This window comes from Rousettus aegyptiacus, unplaced genomic scaffold (assembly GCF_014176215.1).
Source record: "Rousettus aegyptiacus isolate mRouAeg1 unplaced genomic scaffold, mRouAeg1.p scaffold_m13_p_14, whole genome shotgun sequence".
In the NCBI taxonomy this organism is placed as follows: Eukaryota; Metazoa; Chordata; class Mammalia; order Chiroptera; family Pteropodidae; genus Rousettus; species Rousettus aegyptiacus.
Genome location: NW_023416289.1, coordinates 36530524 through 36548107, shown reverse-complemented (window position 1 = coordinate 36548107; position 17584 = coordinate 36530524). Strand labels below are relative to the sequence as shown.

At 40.4% G+C, this 17584-nt stretch overlaps 1 protein-coding gene across 1 annotated transcript in view; it reads left to right on the top strand.

The window, feature by feature from the left end:
* LOC107504812 (zinc finger protein 160-like) overlaps positions 1-17584 on the top strand; it is a 115122-nt gene that overhangs the window by 77231 nt on the left and 20307 nt on the right. The window lies entirely within an intron of this gene.

Here is a 17584-nt window from a genome sequence, read left to right as displayed (position 1 = left end):
TCCATATCCAAGAATGATTGTTGAGGAGAAATCTCACATTCCTAATATGCGATAAAAAAACCTTTGTCCAAAATATATACTACCGAAAACCCCCACATAATTTATGCTACAAAGTGACTTTAAAGATACCAAAAAATGTGGGGAAGTATTTATTTGAACATCAAATATGAAATATCAGAGAATTTACCATCGAAAGCAGTAAATCAAGAACACTTTTCAGATATCACTCAGTCAGATACTTGTAGAAAATAAGCAAAAGTTTAAAAACTTAGAAACCATACTTGTTAATATGCTTTAAGGTATAATGAGAATGGATATTTGGACAGGTAAAATTGCTTACAATTTATCTTTATATACTGACAGTACTTGGTGTTTTTTGAAAAGGAAATCGTGACTCCACTATCAAATCACTTAATACTATGTTTTTACTCCCAGAGTGTTTGTGAATTATAGTGTTGATTGCTGCTGTCTAAAGATCTGAGAGCCCTTGTATATTTGTTGGGAATCACTCTGATCTACTTTTCCCTTCAAGATTGAGGGCACTGTGGTGTAGGATGTATGAAGAAAATCTTAATAGAGATGTTGTTTGTACTTTATTTAAAACATTGATGTAAGTCACCAAGAAGTAGGTGTTCACAGCATTGTTCTTTGTACTAATGTAAGACATAGGAACATTCTGAATTTTTACTAGTTTTACCAATTGCCCTCTAAGGAAAATAAGTGGTAGTTCATTAAATTCTAACATGTCTTCATAGTAGCCAGTGTTGGAGTCATGAATACTATTTTATGTGGTTGAATAAAGAAGTCTTCAGAGATATTGGGATAAAGTACTGTTAACTCACCCCTAAGTGTGTAAAATTATTGTACATCCTTGTTTAATTAGCCTCAGTCTTAACACCCATAGAAAAACAGAGCTCTGAAATCATTATATAAGAAGGACCAGAATGCTTCATAAATGCTTGTAATCTGTTTTGTCCATGGATTGTGTAGTTGGTGTGCAATGCTTTATTTAGACTACTATAAACTTATATTCACTTATAAACTTAATAAAAAGTGAATGGTTTTTAATGTATTAGCACCGATGTGTAATGAATGGCTTGTTATTTACCACTGACATGAGTCTCTCTCACCTTAGTCATGATTGTATCTACCCCGTACTATTTGGAAATGCAGAGGAATGACATCACTAGAAATCCACATCCCTCTGGCCTGAATCCACAAGTGATGTAAGATTCTTTTCCCCATAAGTTATGTATTGTATCCTTTTCTCCTGCTTGTAACTACTGGAGCATATAAAGGTGGCACAGTAGTATTTTTGAGAGTTCACCAATCTACGATATTGCTACCTTAGAATCCGTTTTCTGTAGGTAAGTTACCTTAAACTGATGCTAGCCCCTCCCACTAGGCACACTCTGGACAACCACTCGCAGATTCACAAGTGTAAGTTTCAAACAGGACTTCTCCAGCAGCCCTTGTGAATAAGTCTCCCCTGCCTTCACCTTGTATACCCCCTAGATAAGATCTCTGCAGAGCTCAGCAAAACCTCACTGTTTCTCGTTTGAATTAGCCAATCTGGACTTAGCTCAAGAACCACAAAGCACTATCCCAAGGACCCCAATGAACGCATGTGCCCTCTTCAGCCTGCATCCTGCCTTGGCCTCCCTGTATAGCCCTTTCAGGCATGCTGTGTACTTCCTCTAGGACCTGTGAGTCATAAACTTGTCCATTTCTTTTTTCCTTGTGCCCTTTTGGTGAACTGTGCATGCAACACAAAGGGGTCTGCTTAACAAATACTTATATAACAAAGTCACAAGAAATACAATTAGGAGTCATGTTTTGATTCAAGGAGAGGGAACAATCTGCTCTAGAAGGGCTTGAAAGGTGGGCAGGTCAGTACACCCCACATCACTGATCTGTGCCAGAATTTGGGGCACCTGTGAGAAGAGAGGATCTCTGATGACAAAAAGAGAAACACAGTTTGGTTTTCATCTAGGAGGTGACTGTTCTTGACACTCTCTCTTGTGAGAGAGGACAGAAAAGGATGGCCTTTTCTGCATTTCAGGGTCCTTCTGCCTGTGGGTATGATGGTAGCAGATGAAGATGAGAGGAGTGGAGGCATCTGAAAAATGCAAAGGAAAGAGCTTGCAGAAATGACCAACTCAGCCAGTTAAAATCCATTCCTGACTGCCTTCTCTCCCCCTTCCAGGACTCTCCAACTAACCTGTTTTTCCATAGCTACCCCCCCCCCCCACCTCAAGAACTCTCCAACTTACATCCGTCGATTCATGGCTTGACAACCAACTAATGTCCTTCCTTATCTCCCTAGCTGTGCAGGAATAACAAGACTGTATAAAATTGCCTGTTATGTTACAATTGGAGTTCAGTCTTTGGATAGGAATCTGCTGAGCCGGTGCCAGCATTAGTAAGTGCTGCTTCCCGCTTATAGCCTCGGTGTCCCGTCCCTCTGTTCGAAAATCTTATAATAGTGCTGATAATGCCAAGGTCGCAAGGCAAATGACCTGTAAGACCAGTGGTGTGGAAATTCCTACCCCTTTGCAGCCCTGCCATTCGAAGCTCCCTCTCCCCATCATGAGTCATGAGGCGCACATTGAAACCTCAGACAAAGGAATCACTCCCACCTTACAGGGACACTGCAGAGGTATATAAGCTATAATAAATCTAACCAAAGCAAGCTCAGGCTTGATGTTGTTAACCCCATGTGGTCCGCCAGCCAATAAATTCTCCTTCCTCTAACAAAGTTGTCTGAGCATCCAGTTTCTTCCATCAGGTGTTGCTTCCTGCGCCAAAGAGGCTCTGATGAAGAAAAAGAGCCTAGCTCTCTACATGCTAAAGAAAGATTTACTATTTAAAATAAACTGAAGATTACAAGACATGGGAGCTATATGTGGCTTGACATTTGTATAACATAGCTATTTTCTCATGATTAGATTCATGTCATTATTTACCCCCCAATGTTAACAGGATAGATGATGTGTTTATAAATGTGCGTCAGGTCGCCAATGCCTGATTGTCCCAGCACAGCTGATGTTAACTTCATTCACTGATTCATGTCCTGTCTTCCTGGTTCCTCCACCATAATGGTAATATTTTTTTGATTGTCATGAATAAGGATTTGGGGAGATTTACTGAGTGTTGTGTATAAACCATGACAGTTACTCTGGAAACTCTCTTTTTGCCAAGTCTGTCTTTGCTTGTAGTTTTCTTTGGAAAATGAAGGCTCTCACCTTTGTTTATTAGAGATACTGATTTTAACAACTGGCAGTTCTAAGTCAGGGCTTAGTTTTTAACTTTTCAATTTATTACTGTCTGACATATTGTTTATGACTTTGTTGTATTTTCATAAGAGAAAAGTAATCATAATGAATAGATGTTCAAGTATCTTAAAATTCTAAAATGCAACCTAGCATACTGGTAACAAAGAAATTTTTAATGAAGTTGACAGTCACCAATGATACTTTTTATATGTGTTATGTCATTGTGCATGTTCGTCTCCATAGTATTTTTTAAAGACACCAAAAACTTCCTGCACAAATAGATGTTTAAGTATATACAATTGAAAATATTTCTTAATTTTGGTGACATTGAAATTTTTCTACAGTATCACTTTTACCATGTGCATGGTTACTTTATAGAGATATGAATGTGTGCATAAAATGTAAGTTATTTATTTGATGAATTCCGATTTGGTACCTTCTCTTTTATGACTCTTTTCAGCTTCAAAATCTACTAGGATTTTCTCTGTAAATTCACCTTATTGTGTCTTTTTTTTTTATGATAAATCTAGGTTAGATAAACTAGGTAAAATCCCAGGTTCTACAATTTCTGGATGTTGGAAAATATCCTTATAAAAGAAAGGTAATATTGCTCTTTTAGATTACGTTTTTCTACTTTTATCCATTAATTTACAAAAACATGATAGAATAATGTCTAATATCAGATGTTAAAAAAGGAATGATCCTTTATTGTTGGTATTATATAGAAACCTGTTAATGCTATAAAACTCCATTTCACATCATTTGTCATGTGATTTAATGTGTTTTACTGCTTTGGGATAAAGAAATGTGGCCCTGGGCCCTGAGGCAATAGCATGGATGGGCAGCCTATTAGGAATGCAAAATCAGGTCCCACCCCAGAACTTATGAATCAGAACCTACATTTTAATAATATCGTTATTATTGTGCATGTTAAAACTTGGGAAATACACTTCAAACTCACCATTAGTTTCCCATAGTGATATACACACTCAAAGATAGATATGCTTGTATTGATTCCTTAACTACATATTTTATCTTCCCTAATGTGTAGTATTTACAGTTGTTTTTATATCTATGTCATTCCTTTTTTTTCTGGCTTTTTTGAAACATAATAGACAATTAGTTGCTCATATTTACATTGTACAATATGAATTAGGAGATCCACATAATTTGCTAAGCAATCACCCACTGAATCTAGTACCCCTCTTCCCCCTTATATATTTATTACATTAAACCATCTTCCCCATTCTACACTCTTCATCTCCATGTCTATTCTGCAATTATCCACTTGTACCTCTAAATCCCTTTGCCTCTTTTTGCCATCCTCCCTAAACCCCTCCCATGTAGTAGCCCTCAAAATATTCTCTGTATCTATGAGTTTATTTCCTCTTTTGTTGTTCTTTATTTTGTTCTTTAGATTCCACTTGTAGTGAAATCATGTGATATTTGTCTTTCTCTATCCAACCCATTACATTCAATGCAATACCCTCTAGACCTATCAAGGCAATATCTTTTTCCAACCCTTTCCTTTTAGTTTGTGTGTGCTTTTTAATCTGAAGCTAGTCTCTTGTGAGCAGCATATATAGGAAGCTTGTCTTCTTATCCAATCAGCCACTCTATCTTTTGGTTGGAGTGCTTAATTGTTTTCCATTTGAGGTACTTGTTAATAGGAAGGAATGTAGTTATTATTATTCTTTATTCCTGTTGTTTGATGCATGCCTTTTCTTCTTAAAGAGTTTCCTCCAACATTTCCTGTAATACTGGTTTGGTGTTGATAAATTCCTTTAGCTTATTTTTGTCTGGGAAGCTCTTTATCTGTCCTTTGACTCTAAATGATAGTTTTGCTGGACAAAGTATTCTTGGTTGTAGATGCCAGGTTTTCATCACGTCGAATATTTTGTGCCAACCACTTGTGTTCTGCATGGTTTCTTTAGAGAAATCAGCTTCCAGTTTTATGAGTGCTCCCTTGTAGGTAACTGCTTTTCTCTTGCTGCTTTTAAGATTCTCTCTTTGTATTTAACCTTTGGCATTTTAATTATGATGTGTCTTGGTGTGGGCCTCTTTGGGTTCCTGGTTTTTGGGACTCTTTGAGCTTCCTGGGGTTGTAGGTCTATTCCTTCACCAGGTAAGGGAAGTTTTCCATCATTATTTCTTCAAATATATATTCGACTTCTTACTCTCCCTCTTCACATACCCCTAATGTATTTTTACATTTGATAGTGTCCCATAAGCTTCTTAAATTATTATTATAGCCTTGGCTTCTTTTTTCTTGCCACTCTGATTGAGTGTCCTTGGCTTCCCCATCCTCTATATTAGTGGTTTGATCTTCTTTATCCACTCTGTTGATTCCATCGAATACACTCCTCACCTCTGATATTGTGTTCTTCATATCTTACTGGTTCCCTTTTATAATTTCCATTTCTCTTTTTGTTTTCTATCTCTTCGTTAAAGTTCCCAATGAATTCTTCTACACTTCCCCTAAGTTCACTGAGCATCTTTATAAACAGTGTTTTGAACTCTGCACCTGTTAAATTGCTTGACTCCATTATTCCTGGATCTCCGTTCTGTTCTCTCATATGGTTTCTGCTTCTTTGTTGTAACAGTGTAAAAGTGCATTTCAATAATATCTTCCTTGTTGATCTGGCCATTACTGCTTTGGAACATATGTTGTTATAGTTATTGGTATCGATTCCTCAGTAAGTCAGCCCCAAGGACAGGGCAGAGAGTGGTATCTCCAGGTGCCAGCTGCCTAGGAGAAAATAACTCCAAGGCTCCCAAGAAGAAAAATAAAACAATATTGCTACTGGAGTACAGAAAACATAGCTATCCACCAGAAACCATATTTCTTTGTGCTGGACGCTAACAGCTAACTTTTGCTTTTACAATCTGCTTGCTTGCTTGATCAAGGCCAACCAGGACGTAGTTTCGGGCTTTATAAGCTGCCTCCTCCGGAGGCTCAGGGCTGACTGGTGGGGAGGATCAGTCGCTGGCCGGCTAATAAAGGCTCGTAATTAATCTCAATTGGCTCCATGGGTCTTAGATTTGAATGCGCCACAACATTTGTCTTCCCATTTGGCTGCCTTTCTGTTTCTATGTACTAAACAAAGGTCCTAAGTCTCTGGGTCTTATTAGTATGGCTTTGTTTGGTAGGAGTCTATTGACACAGTCCTGAGAGAGATTCAACTGCAGGCCAAATTTAGCCCCAGCCTATGCCCCTCCAGGGCCACCTGTTAAGATTCAGCAAGCAGTTCACAGGTGCTATGCTGATAGTTGCCTCAAAAGGCCACACCAGAAACCGAAGCCAGCTGCCACCACTGTGAGTCTTGGCACTGCTCACAAAGGGCACCTGACTCACCAAGGACACACCTGGATGTGGCTTGGGTGGGGCCGTGTGTTGGGGAAGGCAGAGTTTCAGGAAATCCTCTGGGCAGAGAGACCTGTTATCTAATTTGATGAAATCTTATCTGTGGTGGCACTTCGTGTGCAGACTGGGAGGGGGGTGGACTCAATGGAAGAACAATGGATACCACCGGCACTTCTGTTTGGGAGAGAGCCTCACCTCCAGCCCTCACTCTGACAACTCAGTTTCCCCCTATAAGTCCTTGGTGCCCCTGTGTGCAGCCAAATCGGCACTGGTGCTCAGAACAAGCAGATCTGTCCCCCGAAACTCCAATGGCAGACATGGCCCCTTTAAGAGGCGTTTGCAGCTACCGCTGCCACTGCCACAGCTTAAGTCCCACTCACCTGCCCGGCGGGGACTGGGCAGCCTTGCTTCTTCATCCCCTCCTACCTTCTATTGTTCTAGGTTGATTAATTATTTCTCTCCTTAGTTCTAGTGCTTCTGTTCGTCTAGATTCTAGGTGACTTTCCTTGCCATTTGCTCCATGTTTCTGTTACAATTTTGTTTTGGTCTTAAGAGGAATGAACAAAGCTTCTATCGTCTATCCCACTTTACCCCCTCCCACTTTTTTTCAATTGGAGAAAATATTGGAGAATATCACCATGTTAAAAGTAATCTAATTTTATATTTCAGAATCTAGTTCACCTAAGTCTGAGCCACGTCTCTTATCTCTGTTTTCATCTTTTGTCAAATTAAGAGCTCTTCCCACAGACACTTGGTAAATGGGACTGTTGACATTCGGGGATGTGGCCATCAAAGTTGATCAGGAGGAGTGGGATAGCTGGGCCTCTCAGAGGGACTTGTACATGGACATGTCATTGAAGAACTCTAGGTACCTAGTCTTGCTAGGTGAGAACTTCCTTTCAGCATTTCTACTGTGCCCTTAGGGTCCATTTTCTTTTACGTATAGAATGTCTCTTGGGAGTTTCTGCATTGCATGACTGAATTTCTGATCCTATTTGGTGGATTCTCTTTGGGGTTTTTTGGTGTAAAATTCACGATGTTTCCTCTTGTTATTTACTCTCCACTTTTGCAAGATAATCTTCATTCTTCACCCTATATTCGTGATAATTCTAGAAATTCAGTGTCACAAAGTATTGTTGCCTCCATCTGAAACCCTAATTTTTACCCTATATGTTTCTATTCCATATTAGTACTTGATATGGAGTTCATATCTGTAAATTGAAAATACTTTCTAAGCATCATAAAGAGGCTGTCAGGAAAGTGGGGAAGTAATTTTCTGTATCCTTTGATAATGTATTCTCTACTGAGCCCAATACTGGTTTAGAAATTGTGGGGTTTTTAGCAAGGGTCATATCCATTTTTCCAATAAACAGGTCTTGTTGTCTCTATGCCAAATCTAGTCTCGCTTTGGAGTAAAGAAAATAGCCCTGGAATATGAGGAGGCAGTAGTTGTACAGCCAATTAGCGGGAATGAAGAAAGCAGATGACACGGTGAGAAGTGCAAAGGTCAAAGTGGAAGCCAGACCTTAAAATGTGGCTTGGGAAGATGTGCTTCACTAGAAGTGGTTTTCAGAAACCCAGGTTTTGTTCTCATTGTCACAGAGGAACCTATCTGATCATGCTCCTATATCCTCTAAGGATTCTCCACTCCCTCTCCCTGTGAGAGCCGACACCTCCCCACGGATAGTGAGGGCCTGCATGGTGTCACTGTACTTCCATGGTCTGTATGGAGTTCCTACATACAGACCAAGTTTGAGTGTCCCTTCCCCTATCTTTGGTTGCCCTTGCCTCCTACAGAATCCTACAAATTTGCTAAAACCTAGGGAATGTGGGATAGACTGACACTCCACTATCAGATCTTAGGCAGAGCAGGCTACCCATGGGACTTTCCTGTGGTCCAGACCTGTAACCAGTCCTCAGAAATGTCCCTGGGATCCTCCAAGTGTTTAATCCTGGCGTCTAGATAGAATACGCTGGGCCACTCCACAAAGACATCATTGGTGCCGTCCCTGCCATGGAATAACTGACAGAATCTCTGAAGTAGAACATGGGAAATGGTAGATCTAAAACCATACAGAGGATGCCAAAAGGAAGTAAAGCCTAGGAGGACTTTGCTGACCATTGCTCATCAAACTGTCATGTCCTTACACATCACTGGAGGATCCCATAGAGAACAGATCCTGGGCCCCATACTCGGTCAGACACTCTACTTCCACAGATCGGAGCTAAGGCCCTTCCTTTGCCTTTTTTAACAACCACGGAGGTTGCTGCTCCAAAACCTTATTTTCAGCAGCACTCAGCTGGAGAAAGCAAGAACACATGAGCACTTTATACCCAGCTCTCCTGTCTTAGCACAAATACTCCCTGTTCCTAGTGAAGATAACCTAGCACATTCTCCAGAGATGACTTTCTCCACTCACTATGTTCCAGTTGAGAGGGGAAAGAGAAGGAAGTCATGTCTCCGTAAGGCTGTGGTTGGGAAACAACATCCACCTGTTCACAAGAGCAGTGTTAACTGAGGAAGACTTCCTCTAAGAGCTCCTAAGAAGTAAACTTATTTCCCAGAAATCTTTCAATTTCAGGAGCCTTTTTCAACAGCAATGGAGCAGTTTGCTTTGTGCCTATGTGAGCTTGTACTTGGATCTCAATTCATTACCACTTGTTTGGATTTTCCCCTATTTTCCCTTCACTTTCCAGGTCCAGGGATCGTTCCCTTGTTGCAAAGTGAAGATCATATTTAGCTCAAACAACATTTCAAAATATAAAGAAAAATAGACCACTACATGCTATGCTTGTCCAGAACACATTCCCAGATCTTTGTTCAGCTAAGAGTGACTATTATACACAGGTCTGGGAAAGCATTTCAGACCATAGTAAACTGACTCTCTCCTCCTGAAGGCTGAGAAATACCTTTGAATATGCAGAGCACTAGCTGTCTTTCAAGAACTCCTGAATCAAAAGCACAAAGGTAAAAAAACAGGGAGGGTGTTCTTAGTTTGGCACAAAGTGAGAGAAGCAGACAGAAGCAAATATTAACTCAGCTGGTAAGTGTTCTGACCGATCCATGATAAGTAATTTGGAGGAATTTATATCTCTTTGTTTTTATGTGAAATTCATGTAATATAAGGTTGGCCTTGTTAAAGTACAGTTCAGTGGTATTTAGTACCTTCAGAATGTTATACAAATATCACATCCAGTTCTAATATATTTTTGTCCGCTACAGAGGAAACCCTTTACCCATAAATCAGTTGCTTCCATTTCCTTTCCCCCACTCTCTGGATACCACGAATATACTTTCTGTCTCTGTGGATTTAGCTCTTCTGGACATTGCAGGTACGAGGAATTGTGTGAAATGTGGAGTCTTGGCCTCTATGGTGAATGGCGACTAGGAAGAAAACTGCTGCTCCGTGTGTGTCAGTGTGAACTTGCCCATTCTACCCAGGGAGAGCTTTGTTTCTCATTCTAGACGGTAATTCCCACATAGACAACTGCAGACCTTGTTTAATTAACCTGGTTAAAATAGTTCTAATCGCAGAAACGTTCCTGTTTCCCACCCCTCCCCACATCCCGCTCACCGACACCCACCCAGTTCCTGCTGGGTTGCTGCAGTTCAACAAGCAGCACCTACGTGCAACTAGCCTGCAAAAATAGCTTTTGACTTAAATCTCTTTAAACTCGTTAAGCGGAAAACATCTTAGTTTCCAATATTAGAGTTCAGATAACTCTAATATTTTATTTTCATACTGTTAGACATATTAACTTAAAATGGGGAGGCAGCTTCACCTGGGACTAAAGACACCCTAAAAAGTCTTGGGTGCTAAGCTCTGGAATTCCCAAGCCGCGCCCCCATCTGAACCTTAACGCGATTTTCTTTTCACTTCGTCGCGGACACTGCGCAAGCCTGACACCTCAAACCGTTCCGCTTTAGGCTGCTCGACTCCTTCCCCCCTCCTCCAAGTGCGTGTGTCGGCTTTATTTTTCTTGGCGGTCAGTGTGCAGGCCTGGTCTCTCCCCGACCCCTCCCCTTGTCCACGTTCCTCCATCCCGTTCCCGCCCCTAAGCCCTCCGCCCCCTTTCTGAACATGCGCATGCCTGAACTCTCCAGGACCCGCCCCCGGCTTATCCCCGCCCCACCACCATCTCCTCATCTTACTGAAGGGCATTCGCTCAGGTCTGATCCCTCACCAGGGCAGGTCGCAACATGACCCTCTTTGTCCTCCGCGTGCCAGTTTTGCGGAGAAGGGAACGAAGTGCTGGAAGTGGAGATTCACCTATCACCGTGAGTTTCGGTCTTTGTAGCATAAACCTGCTTTTCACAGCCTCCCTTTTTTCTCGTAGGGGTCTGGGGTCGCCGCGGGCCTTACTGTCCCCTCAGCCAGCCCTTATCTCTTTATTTTCAGGTGGTGCAGTCAGGGCCTAGCGGTCCGCTTCTCTGTCTTCTGCCCATGTAGATCCGCCTTTCACCTGTTTTCCTTCGTAAAACCCTTCCCTGATCTCCACCAGTCAGGCGCCCTCACAGCATTCCGTGAGGTAGGTTCGCGCCTGGGCCTCGCCCTCGCGGTCCCTGAGGCAGCGCCGACCATCCCGGCCGAGGAGACGCCGCATCTTCTCCCTAGACTTGGGATTCTGGGGCCCCTAACCCTCTGCTGAGACAGCCTCCTCGCGTACCCCTAAGGCACAGTCCGTCTGCTCCTCACGCTTCTCCTTCGTAACCTCCTTTCCTCTAACGCTGCGGCCGTATGGGTGAACAAGAGTCTACCCTGTGCTCTCTACTGTTCTTCCGTCCCACCTTCCACTCCTGTGGGAAGTGTGCGCTTCTGGGAGGCAGGCTTATTCCCTACCACTCCTCTGCGGGCTCGGGAGAGGGAAATACAGAAAGTGAGGGGAGAGTGAGGAGAACATGTCATTGTGGAGAATGAGTGAGGGACTTGCAAGGAGATAGTAAGAGTGGAAGTAGTTGGGACGACGGGGGGGAGGCCAGGAACATAGAAGTTTGGAGAAAATTAGAATTTCCAGGGAGACGACAGCGAGCAAACAGGAGCCCGTGGAGGAACAAGGGTTCCGTAATGAATCAGGAATGTCCAAATGGGTAGTCACACCCCTAGCCTTTTGACTTCTTTAGTAAAAGGTTTCGAATTTAACATTGTCCTTTGTTCTTATGCATTCAAGTTAACACCTTTGATGTGGGGGAAGTAATGCCCTCTAGACTTGACCACCCTCAAGAGAGCACCCTCTTGTTAGCTGTCCTGTAAACTATCCCTGCCCCGCTTTTCATGTAATCTTATTTTACGTTTCTTTCTTAATTTCAGATGCGTCGAAAAAACTGCAAAGTTTTGTTTTCCGGACCATTTCATATCTTGCTACCCATCATATGTTCTCAGTTTCATGCAAATAAACTTTTGAGACATGAGGAGGAGAGGGGAACAAAAGAGAAGAATAGCAAAAATGAAAGAAACATGGAGGTAGATATACAGAAGGAGTGAGGGCTACACATAGAAGTGAGAAAAGAGGGGGGTTCACTTCATCATATATATCCAGTGGAAATGAAATATTTCGAAGAAATAGCTGTGTTCTCATGAGCCAAAAATCAACCTAAAAGTGTTGACAGATGAATCGAGAACATAAATGTGATGCATATATGCACATGATGAAATATTATTTAGCTGTAAAAATGAAGGAAAGAATGAACAATGTAGAAGAAACAGGAGAACATTATGCTTAGGGAGTTAAGCCAGACAGAAAAAGACAAGTATTGCATGATCTCATGGTATTTGCTAACTAGAAGTTAAACTCACAGGATCAGAGAGAATGGTTGTTATCAGGGGCTGTGAGTTGAGAAAATGAGGAGATGTGGTCAAATTGGACAAACTTTCAGTTGTGAAATGAATGTGATGCCACTTCTAAAGCACCACATCTTGAATACACTTAATTGCACTGTACTATATACTTGGAATTTACTGAGAGATAAGTCCTAAGGTCCTCACCACACAGACATAAAAAATAGTCATTGTGAGTGGACGGGTGTGTTAATTTGGTCGATTATGATAATTCTACAGTGTACATGTATTTCATATGATCACATTGTATTTCTAAGTACACAGATATTTTATTTGTCCATCATGTCTCAATAAACCTGGGAAAGAAAAAGCAGGTAGGAGATGTGCTAGCCTTGACTCTGGGCAGTGCTAAACTGGCTTCACATTAGTTACGGAAGCATTTTGCAGTGACATCTTTTGTGCCCCCTGACTAGGAAGTGCCACTCAAATAATCAAGGTGGGTCCAGCCTCTATTTAAAGTGCTTCAGGTGATGCTAATCTGTATCCATCCTTGAGCAAAAGGCTCTTGGTCTTCCATTTCTCGGGTGAGTTTGAGGGAGCTTTTCTTCTGCTGGCGGTTTGATCGTGGCCAGGGCTGTGACCTGAAGGGGATTTTCAGGCCAGCTGAAGTGCCTACTGCTGCAGTGTGACCAGAAAGGCAGGGTGATCTGAGGAAAGGAGAGTGGAGGCTTGCTTGTTGGTCCCTGAGTGTGTCCTGTGGCAGGGGTAACGAACACCATCTTTTCCAACCTGTGAGGTCTTTTCTTTCTATATGCTTGTGGCAGAATATGGAGGTATGTTGATAAACAGCATATTTTCAACTTTCCAGACTGACTTCTAAAGACTTGCTGCCTGAGAAGGAAGCGGAAAGAAAGGGGTTCAGCTATGTCTCTTTCTCAGGTAAAGTCATATTGGTTAATTGTTGTTTCTTTCTGTCCTTCCTAATTGCCGTTTGACTTGCTGTTCTTCACTGACCCTGAATTGTCCTGCTTGAATTTTGTTTGTTAACACTCAGCCTGGGTCTTTCTCAGTCCCTATCATCTCTAGTTAGATTCCATCTCACTGTGATTCAGTGACATGGGACTTGTGAAGAGGCTCCACTGGACATCGTCCCTGGCAGGGATTCATGCCCTTGGATTCAAGTTGGTGTGTGGATCCCGTGGCGTCAGTGCAGTTGCAATAGAGATTGCTCAGGGGCCACATCCTAATGCACTGTCATCTCTGTTAACCAGGATAAAAGATTATGCACATAGATGTCACATATTGATAAGCACAAATACCTCCTTTCTGGAAAAGAGACCAGTAGGCGGACATCTTTCTGACTGCTTTTATGATGCTTTTGAAGCTAAAGGAGTGAGTCATTGACTTCAAAATCTTCATGATTGCAAATGTAGTGGAAAGTTCACAGACATACATTGGTGACAGGGAATAGGAAATCAACTGTCGTGTCTGACAGTTGGAGATTCTTTAGATTGTTTTTCTCACATCCATTTCTCAGAGGTTGCATTTTCACCCTCTGGATTGTGTCCTTTGACATACAGAAGGTATTGTTTGATGTAGGTAAGGTTTCAGCTTTATTCTTTTGCATGTAGATATTTAGGGTTTTTTGCATGGTTCATTGAATGGAATGACCTTTCTCTGTTGTGTAGTCTGGGAGGCTATAGAAAATCATTTGGTATCTATGCAGGGGGTTATTTCAAGGCATTCTCTTTTGTTCTACCGGTTTAGACATCTGGATTCATGGGCAGTTTCCCACGGACTTGATTAATCTTGCTTTGTAATATGTTTTTCAATGTAAAAAAATGAAGACTTTGACTTTTATTTCGAGACTTTTGGTTCTTCTGCATCTTTTTTTTTTTTTTTTTTTTTTGCTTGATTCCATTTGAGTTCTAGCGTTTTGTTTTGTTTTGTTTTGTTTTTCCCCATTTCTGGCAATATTGCCTTTGGAATTTTGATAGGGATTCCATCAAAGCTGTAGAATATTGAAGTAACATGGGCATTTAAACAGTATTAAATCCTGCAATCACAAGTAAGGGATTTCTTTCTATTTATATATACCTCTTTTGATTCCCTTTTACAATGTTTTATAGCTTTCAGTATTTAAGTCCTTCACTTTTTTGGCTGTTTATTCCTACATAGGTCATCATTCATGATACTACAATAAATTGGCTTAAAAAATTTTTTTTCGATTGTTTATTGCAGCTTTTCAAACACACTTACCCATTTTGAACACTTTTGTGTCTTTAATCTTTATGGTTTTCTATTTGTAAGCTCTTTCATGTGGAAAAGAGAGAATTTTACTTCTTTTCAATATGGATGACTTTTCTTGTAATTTGGCTAGCACCTAGTACTTTGTTGAATTGTAGTGCTGCGAATATGCATCATTATCTTTTTCCACATCTTAGAGTTAAGGCTTTCAGTTTTTCAACATTTAATATGACCCTAGCTGTGTTCTTTTCAAGTATGGCTTTTATTATAACGAGGTAGTTTACTGTAAATAGTTTTTGAAAAGTTGTTGAATTTAATTAAATGCCTGCTCTGGGTTAGATGAGATCACATATTTTCTCTGTGTTTATTCTCTTCATGGGGGTTAATTGATTCATTTTGGTGTGTTGAAACGGTCTTGCCTTACAGGAATAAATTTCATTTGGTCATGATGCATAATTTTTTTAATGCACTGTTGAACTTGTTTTACTAGTATTTTGTTTTTGCATCAGTGCTGATGAGGGACATTATTAGTTTTTTTTTCTTATGCCTTTATTGAGTTTGGTATCAGAAACATACAGACTCTAGTATGAGTTTGCAAGGGTTTATTCTTGAATTTTTTGGAAGATGTTTATCAGGTTTATTGTTATTTTTTTTATTTCTATTTGATGGAATTTAGCTGTGAAGCCATCTGGTCTAGGTTTTTTGTTTTGTTTTGTTTTGTTTTGTTTTTTAATTATTGCATGCTTTTGATGAGCGCTTGAATCTCTAGTTATCACTTGGCTCACATTTTTAATTTTTTTCATGATTGGTTCTTGTATGATATTAGGAATGTACTTCTTGACTTCTAGATTATGTAATAATTTCCTATTATATGACTTACATTACCCTCTTAAGAACATTTAAAATTTTTCTGTGACATTAGTTAAAATGGTCGCTGTTTCATTTCTTTATATTTATTTATTTTTATTTTTATTATGATGACATTGGTTAAGGAAATCCAGTAAGTTTCAGGTGTACAATTTAACAGGAAGGCATATATATTGCATTGTGTGTTCACTGCCCATAATTAGATTTGTTTCTGGCACCATATATTTGACCTGTTTTACCCTATCTACCTCCCCCATACCTTGATAACCAATAGTCTATTGTCCGTGCCTATGACTCGCTGTCCTGTTTGTTTGTTGATTTTAGGTTTATATCACACATATAAGTGATATCATGTGGTTTTGAATAACACTGAATAACACTGCTATGAACATCGATGTGCAAATATCTTTTCAGATATGGATTTTCAAGTCTTTGGGGTAAATAGCCAGTAGAGAGATTGCTGGATCATATGACAGATCAATTCTTAGTTTTTTGAGGACCCTCCATACTGTTTTCCATTCTAGCTGTGCCAATTTGCAGTCTCAACACCAGTGCATGAGGGTTCCTTTTTCTTGGCATCCTCTCTGTTAGGTTGGGGGTGGGGGCGGGGCTGCCTGGAGGCCTCCCTGGCGCCACCACCCTAATCCGGATGCTCAACTGACATTCCCCATTCTATATCCTACCCCCACATAACCCTATAAAAACTATGCCCTCCTGTTCCGTCCCAGGGTGCGACTTCTCTGGCCCCTCTCCTCTCTGGACCAGAGAACCTTGCCCGGGAGCGCTCTCCCCATAAAGGCTTGCTTTTAAAACTTCTCTCAGCGTGTCATGCATTTACCTTAACACTCTCCAACACTTGTTATTACTTGTCCTGTGGATAACAGCTATTCTAACAGGTGTGAGATGCTCTTTCATTGTGATTTTGATTTGCATTTCCCCAATAGAGGTGTTCAGCATCTTTTCACAGGTTTGTTTAGCCATTGTATGTCTTCTTGGGTGAAGTGTCTGTTTAAGTCCTCTTCCCATTTTTTGATTCAATTGTTTTCTTGTTATCTAGTCGATGAGTTCTTTGATATTTTGGACCTTAGGCCCTTAATCAGAGGTGTTCCTTGCAAATATATTTTCCTATTTGGTTGGTTGTCTCTTTACCTTGTTGATGGTTTCTTTCGCTGTACAGAAGCTTTTTAGTTTGATGTAGTCCCATTCATTTATTTTTGCTTTTACTTCTCTTGCCTGTGAGGTCAAACTCATAAAATCCTCAAACGCACAAAGTTCAAGTTCCAAGAGTTTAGTTACTCTGTTTTCTTCTATGCAGTTTATTGTTTCAGATCTTATATTTGGATTATTGATCCATTTTGAGTTAATTTTAATGTGTGATAATGGACAACAGACTAGTTTCATTCTTTTACAAGTGGCTTCCAATTTTCCCAGCACCATTTATTGAAGAGGCTTTCCTTTCTCCACTGTATGTTTTTGGCTCTTTTGTCGAACATTATTTGCTCATATAAACATGGGTTTACTTCTGGACTCTTGATTCTGTTCCACTGGTCAGTGTGTCTGTTTTTCTGACAATACCATTGCCATTTCGATTATTGTCACTTTGTAGTACAGTTTGAAGTTGGGCAGAGTGATAGTTCCAGCGTCGTTCTTTTTTCTTTGGGTGGCTTTGGCGATTCATGGTCTTTTGTGCTTCCATCTGAACATGATGATTTTCTGTTCTATTTCTTTTAAAAGTGCCAATGGGATTTTGATGTGGATTGCATTAAATCTGTGTAATGCTTTATAGGTAATAAGGTCATTTGAACTGTTTTTCTTTTCCAGTCCAAGAACACGAAATATTTTTCCATTTCTTTGTATTTTCTTCGATTTCTTTTAATAGGGTCTTGTTTTTATTATATAGGTCCTTCATATGTTTCATTAAATTTATTCCTAAGTATTTTATTCTTTTTGTTGTAACTGCAAAAGGAATTATTTTTCACTTCTTTTTCTGACACCTCATTGTTAGAGTATAGGAATGCTATGGATTTTTCAATGTCGATTTTATATCCAGAGCC